At 35.1% G+C, this 11,802-nt stretch overlaps 1 pseudogene; it reads right to left on the bottom strand.

The window, feature by feature from the left end:
- Positions 1-606: 606 nt before the first annotated feature.
- On the bottom strand, positions 607-11,633 carry LOC140502424 (replication protein A 70 kDa DNA-binding subunit-like; annotated as a pseudogene).
- Positions 11,634-11,802: the final 169 nt, after the last annotated feature.

The raw sequence follows: 11,802 nt of genomic DNA, 5'->3' as shown, positions 1-11,802 counted from the left end.
CTATTAAACCCTGAACAAAGGATATTCCTCAGATATAAGAAATACCTCTTTTATTAATAATTCTACCATTTTGTCATTCTAGGCATTAACAGTGCCATGGAACCTCTAGGAAGGGGAAAACTTTTAATTTTAGGAGTAAGCACTTGTGAAAATACTTGGATTTTCTCAGACTATTTCATAGCACTGCTTTTCCAATTCCTTCCCCAGAAAGTACCAGATATATCACCAATTAGAGAAATGAAACCTCAGGTATACTATTTATTTGACTGTCTGCAGATTTAGGGCTAATTACTTTGAACAGGTCTCCTACCTAAAGACAAATGCCTGGAGCTAATGGCAGTGACAACTGGTATGACACCATCTGAGACTGGTCCTGGAGATCTGACCTTTAAGGGACAGAAGATCTATGGATGCACCTCTTTACCTACCAAGGGATTTGCAGGTTCACTCAATGAAGGAAATTGCTTAGTCCATCATAAAGGACAGCTCTGCCCCATGTAGCTAAAAGTTAATTGTTAATTGTCCCATGGAGAGAGATCAACTTCATGGCAACTCTTTGATTGTTTTGGGCACTTTCAAACTTCCAGCCAATTGGCAAAATTCTCTTCAAATTTTTATAGCAGCCTTCTTCCTGATGTTCATTGTAAGCCTCTTGCCGAGCTCTCTATAGTCCATAGGCTTCACTTCTACTGCATGGGCTTTGACGTAAGACTCATCATTGTAAGTCTCAATTTGATTCTAATCTTAAATGTGTAGTAATGAAAGTTGGCATTCTGGAAGACTTCTTCGAATATCTGCTCATTCTTGTCTTTTAACTCCCCAAGATATGCAGTGTTTTGTCCAAGGACAGCCTCTGCAGATTCCTGGAAACAAGTCACCCACTGATTGTCCTGGAAATCTGGAATATTGACCACCAGAATCATTCAGTACTTGAAACTGGTAAATTCACACTCACACTTAGACTTTTCATATCAGTAGATCAGTAGAATGATGACCTATCACTTTCTTATTGCAATCTTGAGGAAGTCAAGCCTGATACATATATAGTTCTCCTTGTGAAGGTACACCACACTTGTCATGCAACTAAAATAACCCACCATTTCACCTTGTCCCAGGTTCTCAGACTTAATGTCATACAAACTTTTCCAATTAACATTACTCTCTCCCTGACACCAGTGATCGCAACAACTTCTAAGGTCTATCCTTCTGAGTCAATCCATCCACGTTCTTTAAAGTCCTCTGAAATATCAGGATTCAGAAGGACAGTGCTTGAGGATAGCACAGAGAAGCTCCACCCCAAAATAAATCAGACTTGGGCTTCTTTGATGGGCAACACAGGATGTCAAGAACCATTGAATCTGTTGGCATCTTCTCCCCACAGAGCTGTTGCCACCACCCTCCCTAACAGGTCTGTCAAATGGATGTTCCTCTTAGGAATTTCTCTGCTTGAAGACTTCACAAAAACTTTGCTGACATCTTCACAGAAGTTCTTACAGATTCCAATTGTGTCTACAAGTGAGTCTTTATCCTTGTTCTCCAGGTCACCAATCACCATTAAGTAGAACTCAACTGTAGGTATGTGATGAGCATCTTCACAAAGCACAACCAAGGTCTTATTTTTGAAGGTCATTACATAGTCATTCTTAACAGCTATGAATTCTTAATTAGCAATCTTCACGTTGCCTTTGGAGAAGTAATACATGCTGTTCACATCAATATGGGGAAAGAGCCTGTCTACTTGTTAGTAGAAAGCAGTAGCTCTGATCTCACTATTTTCATCAACCATTTCTATAGAGAAAAGCTTTCCTTCCCCTTGGGAGTTCTTCCATGTATGGATCTGATTTTTATTAGTAACAGAAACAGAAATAGTCCAGTTTGACTTGTATGTGTTCAGACTGGTCATAGGCATGACTTTCAACTGGAATCCTCCAGCAGTTCTCACGTTAGTGCTTACAACTTCACCAAATGTCTTTGAAAAACCATAGCTGTTAGGTGCCATGGAACTCAGTCCTGAACTCCCATTCTTTTGCTATTGCTTGGTGACTACTGGATTAGCTGCTGGCCCTGGCCCTGGAAGTGGTCCTAGTGGTGCTGCTCTTGTAGGGCACTGGAATGTCAATCTCTCCTCCAACTTCATCAGCAGATTGCAAAACTTCTAAATCCATCAATATGGCCACTTTCCTTCCAAATTTCAGGAAATTGACAATGAATTGGTTAAACCAGCAAATGCAGTTATGGTTAGTTTCTTTCTGCACTGGGGCTTCCAAGGCTAGTAGTTTACCTCTTATGTTGAGGTCATCCAGTCTGATCTAGTCAAATTCTCTGGGCTTTCTGGGCTTGCCATACTTGGCAACTAACCTGGTGTGCCAGAGCTGGAAGCCTCACATTTGGCCCTTTGTGTTGCTGGCCTGTGGAGCAGGATCCTGGTCCCTTGGTTGCTTATATGTGTTTGGTCTAGAGACCTCCTACTGGCATGACCAGATGATGCCTGTGCTTGAATGCACTCCCCTTCAACGCAAATGAAACAGACCTTTCCTTTAATCCTTCTAAGTTATCTTAGCCTGGAAATTTTTTTCATTCCATCCTTTTGTTTGTTCTACTGCTCCAGAATTCATTTTTATGCATGATTTTAAGTTGATTTGAAGGAAATTAGGGAGAACTAAGGCAACTTCTTGCCTTTTCTTTGTCATCTTGGCTCCACCTCTTGAAATAGAATTTGTGAGAAGAAATGTATAATGAATCCAGAAAGACAGGCTGAAAACAGATTATGATTTACATTTCAGAAGGGCTTAATGTTTTAGAAAAGAGTTCATATCTTACCTTAAACACAATGAGGAATTACTGATACTTCTTAAGCAAGCTGGTAATAAGGCCTTTAGAAATTTCAAGTTTGAAAGGTTTGTGAGGCATAGATTGGTAGGAGGGAGAGGACAGAGGTATGATGAGTATTTAGGAAGTTAATACAATAATCCAGATAAAAGGTAATGATGACCTCATTTGAGGTAGGTGTATTGTGATTATTGAGGAGACAGGTGTGAAACATGCATCTTAGCACCTGAGTAGACATGAGAAAGTAAGGAGTTAAGGAAGAATATAAGACTGAAAAGCCTAGTGATTCTAGGAATAGTAGTTTCAACATAAAGAATAAAAATTCAGAGAAGTTCGTTTAGGGTCAATATATGATTTCAATTTTGGATCTGTTGAATTTCAGATGCTTATGATAAAACCAGATAGAAATATTTAGCAGGAGGTTGAAGGAGTTGCACTGAAACTCAGAAGTCTAACAGCACAGATAAATAGATTTAGAAGTTATCTAAATAAGGAATGCCCATGAATATTGATGAGCTTGCCAAGACAGAGAACAGATAGAATGCTCAGGGAAAACCTTATGATCATAGAAAGGCACTATTGTTACAAAGAAGATGAAAACACATGCTCAGTAGAAGATAAAAAGTCAAAGCTCCTACATACAAATCTTCCAAGAAAAATATGAATTGGTATCTGGCCATGGAAGAATTCAAAAATGATTTTGAAAATCAAAGAGAGGTACAGGAAAAACTGGGAAGAGAAACAAGAGTGATGCAAGAAAATAATTAAAAACAAGTCAACATCTAGGTAAAGGAGGCACACACATGCACACACACACACACACACACACACGCAAAATAAAAAACACTGAAGAAAATAACACCTTAAAAACAGACTAGAACAAATGGTAAAAGTACAAAAAGCAAATAAGGAGAAAAATGCATTAAAAAGCAGAACTAGCTAAATAGAAAATGAGGCACAACCTTTCACTGAAGAAAAAAATCCTTAATAAACAGAATTTGCCAAACGAAGCAGGTGGCACAAAAACTCATTGAAGAAAATAATTTCTTACAAATTAAAACTGAGCAAATGGAAATTAATGACTTTATGAGAAATCAAGAAGCAAAAAAAAAAACCAAAATAATTTAAAAAATAAAACACAATGTGAAATATCTCACTGGAAAATCAACTGATCTGGGATATAAATTCAGGAGTGATAATTTAGCAATTATTGGATTACCTGAATTATATGGAAAAAAGTCTACATATCAACGTTCAAGAAATTATCAAAGAATACTTTCCTGATATTCTAAAGTCAGAGGGCAAAATAGAAATTGAAAGAATCCACTGATCCACTTGAATCCACTTGAAAGAGATCCAAAAATGAAAACTCAGAAATATTGTAGTCATATTCCAGGGCATATCTTATCCTACAAGAAAATAAGAGGGGAAGGTCATGAGAGGGATGATGATGAAAGGGAGGGCACATTGTGGGATAGGGAAATTTGAAGTGAAATTTTTGAGGATGGATAGGGTGAAAGGAAAGAGAGAACAACACAAATGGGAGGGATTGGATGGAGGGAAGTACAGTTAGGAATAGTACTTGTGGGGAAAAAATTGAAGCAAGTTTTAATGAGATTAGGCCTCATTTTTTCAAATGTACAGACAATTGAGTCAAATTTATAAAATTAAATCATTCTCTTAAAAATTAATGATCAAAAGATATGAACTTTTCATATGAAAAAGTCAAATCTATATATATCTAATGAGAAAAATGCTTTACTTCACTATTGATTGTGGAAAAGCAAATTAAAACAATTCTGAGTTACTACCTCATACCTATTATACTGACTAATAGGACAGAAAAGGAAAATGAGAAACAATGGAGAGAATATGGGAAAAATGAGATGTTAACGTACTGGTGGTGGAGTTGTGTGCTGATTCCATCAAGCAATTTGGAACAATGTCCAAAGGCTTACAAAACTGTGCATCCCTTTCATCTAGCAATGCCACTACTAGGTCTATATCCCAAAAGAGGAAAAAAAGTTAAAGGATTTATATGTGCAAAAATATTTATGGTAATTCTTCTTGTAATAAAGAATTGGAAATAGAGGAGATACCCCCCAATTGGGGAATGGCTGAGCAAATTGTAGTATATGGTTATGTTGAGATACTATTATGCTATAAGAAATGATGAGCAGGACGCTCCCAGAAAATCTGGAAAGACATACATGAGCTGAAGCCAAGTGAAATGTACTGTGTATAAAGCAACAGCAATGTTGTGTGATATGCTGTGAATGACTTCAGTATTTTCAGTAATACAATGATCCAAGACAGCTCTGAACGAATTATGATGAAAAATGCTATCCATTCCCTGACAAAGAACTGATAGTGTCTGAATACAAATTGAAACATACTTTTTTTCACTTTATTTTTCTTGAGGTTTTGTGGTTGTTTTTTTCCTTTGGTCTACGTTTTCTTTTACAACATGACTCTTATGGAAATGCTTTGCATGATTATACTTACATAACCTATATCAAACTGCTTGTATTTTCAATGGGGTGAAGGGAGGAAGGGAGAAAATTTTGAATCAGAAGTTTTTAAAAATAATCCAAATTTGTTTTTACATGTAACTGAAGAAAATAAAATTCTAAGTAAAATACAAAAAAAAAAGAAAGCGAAAGGGAGATATCAGTGAGGCAGGAAGTTAGGAAACAGAAGGTATACATAAAAATGTGAGACCAACAGTGACAAATGCTTCACACAGGTCAAAAAGCATGAGAGAAACATTGTCAAACCATTCCAAACCTCTAAACACTACCGATTACATGACTATCCCCTTTTGTCTAAACATTTTCTCTTGATTCTACCTGTCTTCCAGGACAAGCACAGAGGAATGTATATATTTATCATCTACCAAACAAGGGACACTTGGATTGTTAAATGGTAACAAATACAAAAATACTATCATCAATCAGGTTTATGTAAAGAATTGTAAACAATATCCTTTTAGAAGGTCAGGTGTTTTTTTTCCCCAAACTTTGGTGGCAAAAAGGTGTAGGCAAGATGATTCTCCTTTCTCAACTATTAGAAACTTGCAGGACCTGAAGTGTTCATGCTGGTCTTGGAGTTAAGAAGACTTGAATTAAAATCCTGGCTTGACTCCTTGCTACTTATATTATCTTCAGTAAATAAATTATTCTCTCTTCCTTTAGTTTCCACATCTGTTAAATGAGAGATTTGTAATACATAACATCCAAGTTATCTTTCATCTCAAACTTTATGATCTGAAACTATGGTACGTGTGACTGATTACCATACAACTCTGTCCTGATCTTTTAGGACTCTATTGATACATGTATGCTGCTTGATTTGTATCTGGAACCACAGATAAAAAGTTGAGACACTTGAGTCATGGTGGTTAAATTATTTTACATCTCTAAATTTTAGTTTCTGTATCTAAAACTATAGATAACAGAGAGCTACATTGTTCCCTTGGTAAGGGACATCCAAGAGTCATTGATGTTTAACTCCCAACCCACATTTTAGGCATTGATTTCTTTTATCATTTTTAAAAATCAAAACTGATAAAAAGCAAAAGGGCTGACTTTTCTAAGGATTTGTTCTCATGAGTAGTGACATATGAAAAGTCAGAAATCTTGGAGAGGTTTAGGAAAATCAAGGGCATAGGAAATCTATGCCTGTTCTCCTGGGCAATAGAGTAATGATCCTTAATATCTTGCCTTCAGATTATTGTATAAAACAAATAGCATCCTGCTCTGAAGCTGCAAAGGATACAAGTTAAGGAAGATTATTGCTCTCAAAGCCCTTCATCCAATGAGTGCTCACAGAGAATCCTAGATAGTTTTTTCTCCTATATATGCTCAGGCCATGTAAGTTCTTTCTTGTTCCAGATATATTCAAGTTCATAAAGAAGAGAAAATTCAGAAGTATATAGGGAAAATCAGCAAGCATTATTAGAAAATAAAGATCATTATTTTTTGCTAAGATCATCTTAAATATCTTAATACAATGGCAGAACTAGCTTCCCATATATGATGACTACTTCTACATTTCACAATTTTTTTTCTTAGTTATCCATATGAAATATAGATAGATATGTATGTATGTATATCTACACATATATATGTTAATATCAACACTATATATGAATTTCCAATAAATAAAATACTAGTTTTAATTCTTTTTCTTTTACTTCTCTCTCTCTCTTTCTCTTCCCTTTAATCAGGGAATATAAGAACTAAGAACAGGAAGTAATTAATTATCTCTGCTCTTTGATGAAGAATAAATATAATCAAACTGTCGGTAAAATTACATTTGGAAGAGTGAACTTTATAGCATTTCTTTTTATGTTCAGCTAATTTAGACAACAATTCTAGCTCTCCCATAGGATGACTGAAATGGTTATCAGATCTTTTCTATCTTTGTCTGTCATGTAACAGTGGAAATGCTAGAACCAAGCAAAGGATTAAATAAGAATATTTTATTTCTATCTATCTATGTATCTTTTTATGTATTTGATATGAGTTTATATATTTAGTTACCTAGGTATAAAGCTGTACCTTGTCTGCATGTCTGTTTGTTCATCTACCCAAATTAAAAAAAAAATGATTATATTCTTACTATTTGCAAGACATTGGGCTAGGTGCTGGGGACAAAAGTACAAAAGGGAAAAAGACCCTGCCATCAAGGAGTTTACCTACTACTGGGAGAATAAAATATTGAAGCAATGAATATAGAAATGATAATTTAAAGGGAAAGGGGAGAGAGAGAGAGAGAGAAAGAGAGAGAGAGAGAGAGAGACAGAGAGAGACAGAGAGAGAGAGACAGAGAAAGAGAGAGACAGAGACAGAGTGAGAGTGCGTGTGTGTGTGTGTGTGTGAGAGAGAGAGAGAGAGAGAGAGACAGAGACAGAGACAGAGACAGAGACAGAGAGAGACACAGAGAGAGACAGAGACAGAGAGAGCTCAACTAACGTGATCAGGAAATGCTTCTCAGAGTAGACAATTTATAAGCTGAGCTCTAGAAGAAGCTATGAATTTTAAGAGTGGATCAGCGAAGAGCGGTTGATAAATTCCAAGCAAGTTCATGTAGACTTATCCATTCCACCTTTACAACCTCTTTTACTCTACCCTGTTTCCTTCACAGAAGAAACAGCAACTCAGATCCTCATTATTTTTCTCATGGATTTTTAAATAAATAACAATCTCTCTGTCTCAATTCTGTCCACTGTAAAATCCTTTGTTTCAGGTGCCTAAATGTATGTGTATGTATGTGCGTGTATCAGTACATACTGCTATACAACACCTTTTCTCTAGCTGCTAGTCTCCTTTGGCACTAATGACCTCATATTGGTTGCATATTTGCATGCTTGTGTATATGTCGTTTTCTTGAAAATATTGGAAGGTCTTTGAGGGAAAAGACTATTTTGTATTTGTCTCTCAAACCACAACTCTACTTTTGTATTGTATGAACCAGTTTCTGGTACATAATAAGCACTAAAATTCCCTTTGGTTGGTAAACGGTTGGTTGAATAAAAGACCCAAGTTCATTATTTGTCTAATTATATCTACTGAATATTCCTGGAGATAGAGAAGAATAGGTGAGGTTGTGAGTTGGTGAAGTTGGAATTGATAAGTTCCTTGTTATTTTAAGAAGATACTAGACAAAAGAAAATTATTATAACTTTAATACTCATTTCACTCTTTTAGTGAATAAAATTTTACATCTCTTTGCTTTTCTCTTGGAGTAAGGACATTAGTAAAAACTTTCCTTTTTTCCAATTTTAAATCTTACTTCATACCAATATAATTAATTGAGATTTATTTAAAAGGTAATTTTAAAAACATTAAACATGTTTCATAATAAAAATCCAAAGAATTTAGTTTATTGTGATTATAGAAATCTTATATCTTCAAAAAAATTAAGCTCCTCTGGCTCTCTACCAGTTTGATACACTAAACCATATAATTTCCAGGGGAATGGTAAAAAGAAGTATAAAATATATTATGAGGAGGAGGAGAGATTGGTTCATATCAAACCCCAAATTTCACGGTTCATGCAGAGACAAAATCTAGAGTCCAGAGTTTCTTTGTTCTCATTTGATAAGTAGTTGTGGTGGATACATGAGTCCAATATCCTAGAGAAACTGTTGATTAAATTATTCTGTTTCCTCATCAGCATTTGCAGGGGCAAGGGTGGCATAAGTGCATGGAACTAACCATACTTAAATTATGCATTCCTTAGAGGCAGAACCCAGATTTGGCATGGCAGGCAGTTTGCTAACAATAGAATTGAGGTTCCAGAGGACACAGTAGAAAAATACAATCAACAGCACCTATTTTGAAGGTAGTTTTACAAAACATATAAAGTGGTTGGGAGAATTTGTAACAACGTAGGTGGTATCTTCAAATTTTCTCTTTCACCCACTATATGCAACCTGTTGCCAAGATCTGTAGATTTTATCATTACATCATCTGCCATATATACTCCTTTCTCTTCTCTGACAATGCTGCCATCTGAAATGCAAATCCTCTTTGCTTTACTCTAGAACTATTGCAGCAGTGTTTCTGATGATTTATGTGCTTTCCAAAAGTCTCTCTGCATTTCAATCCATTCTCTACTTAGCTCAAATTGATCTTCCTAAAGCACAGGTCTGATCATACCTTTCATTACCTGGTCTATTCCTAACTTTTTAGTCTCCTGTATCTTAGTCATCACCACATACCCCATGATCCAACAGCACTGTCAGTCTTGTTGTTATTTACACAGAAGACTCAATCTCAACACTTTAAGAATTTTCAGTGACAGTGCCCTATAGAATTTTTACCTCATATTTCCAAGTCTTTGTGTCTCCCTTCAGGTTCTACCTAAGATCTTAATTTCTACAAGAAGCCAATCAAAGTCCCCCTTTAATGCTAATACCTTCTCTGTATTTATTTCAGGTCTTAGGTAGCCTCATAAACACTGCTGGGCATCCCTTATATGTCATCTTTGTAGAGTAAGATAATTTTGTATTCTTTCTACATTCATGTAGTAATAATTTTAATTCATAATCAAATTCAAAATTTGTTTGCAAATAAAATTTCACTAGATCTTGCATTGTGTTTTACTAAAATAAACATTGTGCTTTCGGTCTTTGTTCCATTCCCTTTTCACAAAATTGTGTGTGTGTGTGTGTGTGTGTGTGTGTGTTTTATAAATACACAACTGAAATAGGCACATAGTCCTAGCATGATTTGTTCTTCAAAATCCTTTATTGTTTTTCAGGAAATAATCTGCTGCCAAGTTACAGATTTTCTGTCTTAGTATTTATTGCATCCTTTACCAGGGAGTATGATCAAATGTCTTCAATCATGATAATTATTTCCTTTCCCCTAATTTCATTTTGTTAGTAATTCTGCTAGTAATCATTGATAAAAAGAGGATTCTGTTCTCAACATGAATTTTATTCTTTTGTATTTTTTTAAGGCATGAACAATACTAATTGTTGTTGTTTAGATTTTCCATGCTTAAATTTCCCAACATTTTTAAACTATCAATGGACTACAGTGAGTAAAATTCCTTTTATGGGTTATATGAGTTAAAGAAAAAAATAGTAAATATAAGAATTTTTTAGGGCTTCTGTTCACTTGGGGTTGGGGGTAGGGTGATTCACAGACAGAGGTGTACAGCATGGGCTTTCTCTGAGATAAATAGCTTCCCCAGTATAGACAGTAGAGCTTTCCCATTAGACAGTATAGCTTCTCCATTCACCACTACCACTGAAACTCCTCTGCTTGTTCATGCTATATTGCTTTCCATGTGATTTTTGAAGGAAGGGGAAGGTTAGTAGTTTCCACATGCTTATGTTTTCTACTGAAGTTTGACATTTTCCTTGGATTTATTGTTCTCCATTTCAAATTAATCAATTTCTACTAATTTTGGCTCCTATCGTTTTGCCAGTTTAAAGATTCAAGCTGTATGAGAACTAATAATACCTGTGATACAAATAGGAATGTATCCAAGGTGACAGGTTATCCTTTGTTTGCCAATCAAGAAGTTTTTATTTTCTGCAGTTTCATAGTAATCCAAGATTATACTGTCATACCCATCAACCCAATAGAAAAATTTATATAAAACAAGTGATATGATCATTCTCTTGTGACTAATCACAAGACAAGCAGTTGAAAATGTCTGAGGTGGGGAGAGTGGATAAGCATTCTATGATTATACTCTGTGTCTGGATAATCACTCACTGGTATAACTTGTTCTATATATATATATATTGGTTCTGTATATACAGGACTCAGTTTACAGTTAAGTCAATTATGTTTCCACACTCTCCATTATCAATAATCTCTCTGATGTATAAATGAAGTGATCTACAGCTATTTCATATATACATATATGTAGTAAAATTATAAATTTTAATTAATTTAATAATACTACTAATAAAATTAATTTAATTTTGCAAATGAACAAACTAAGAACAAGAGAAGTGACATAAATTGATTAAATTCCTGCCCTTAGTTAGTAAAAGCACTAGAACTAGAGCATAGATTTTCTGATTCAAACTTCTATGTTCTTTCCATTTTACCAAGAGCTCAACCACCAAGCATCTACATGGAAATTTCAAGGGTGAGAATTCTCAACATCAGACCAGATACTAATTTATCTGTAGCATAGCATCATAGAATTGTCTGAAGTGCAGAGAAGTTAAATTACTTACCAGTGGTCATACAGTCTGTGATAGAGAGGTACGATTTCAAACTAAATTTTCTTCTTTCCAAGATGAACAAGCGATATATTGCTACCCATGCCATCATTCACATGACTCACACAATAAATCACTGAAATTCCAAGATCAAGAATTTGGGGTAGAATGGAAAACTCTCAATAAACTTTAAGGAGCAGTAGAAATAACATTTAAAATGAACAGGTTAAAGTGTTTCAATAATTTAAATGAATAGGACAGGGAAAGGACAAGTACTG

This window comes from Notamacropus eugenii, chromosome 4 (assembly GCF_028372415.1).
Source record: "Notamacropus eugenii isolate mMacEug1 chromosome 4, mMacEug1.pri_v2, whole genome shotgun sequence".
Classification (NCBI taxonomy): Eukaryota; Metazoa; Chordata; class Mammalia; order Diprotodontia; family Macropodidae; genus Notamacropus; species Notamacropus eugenii.
The sequence above is the reverse complement of the archived record's forward strand: the minus strand, read 5'-3'. Positions and strand labels throughout refer to the sequence as shown.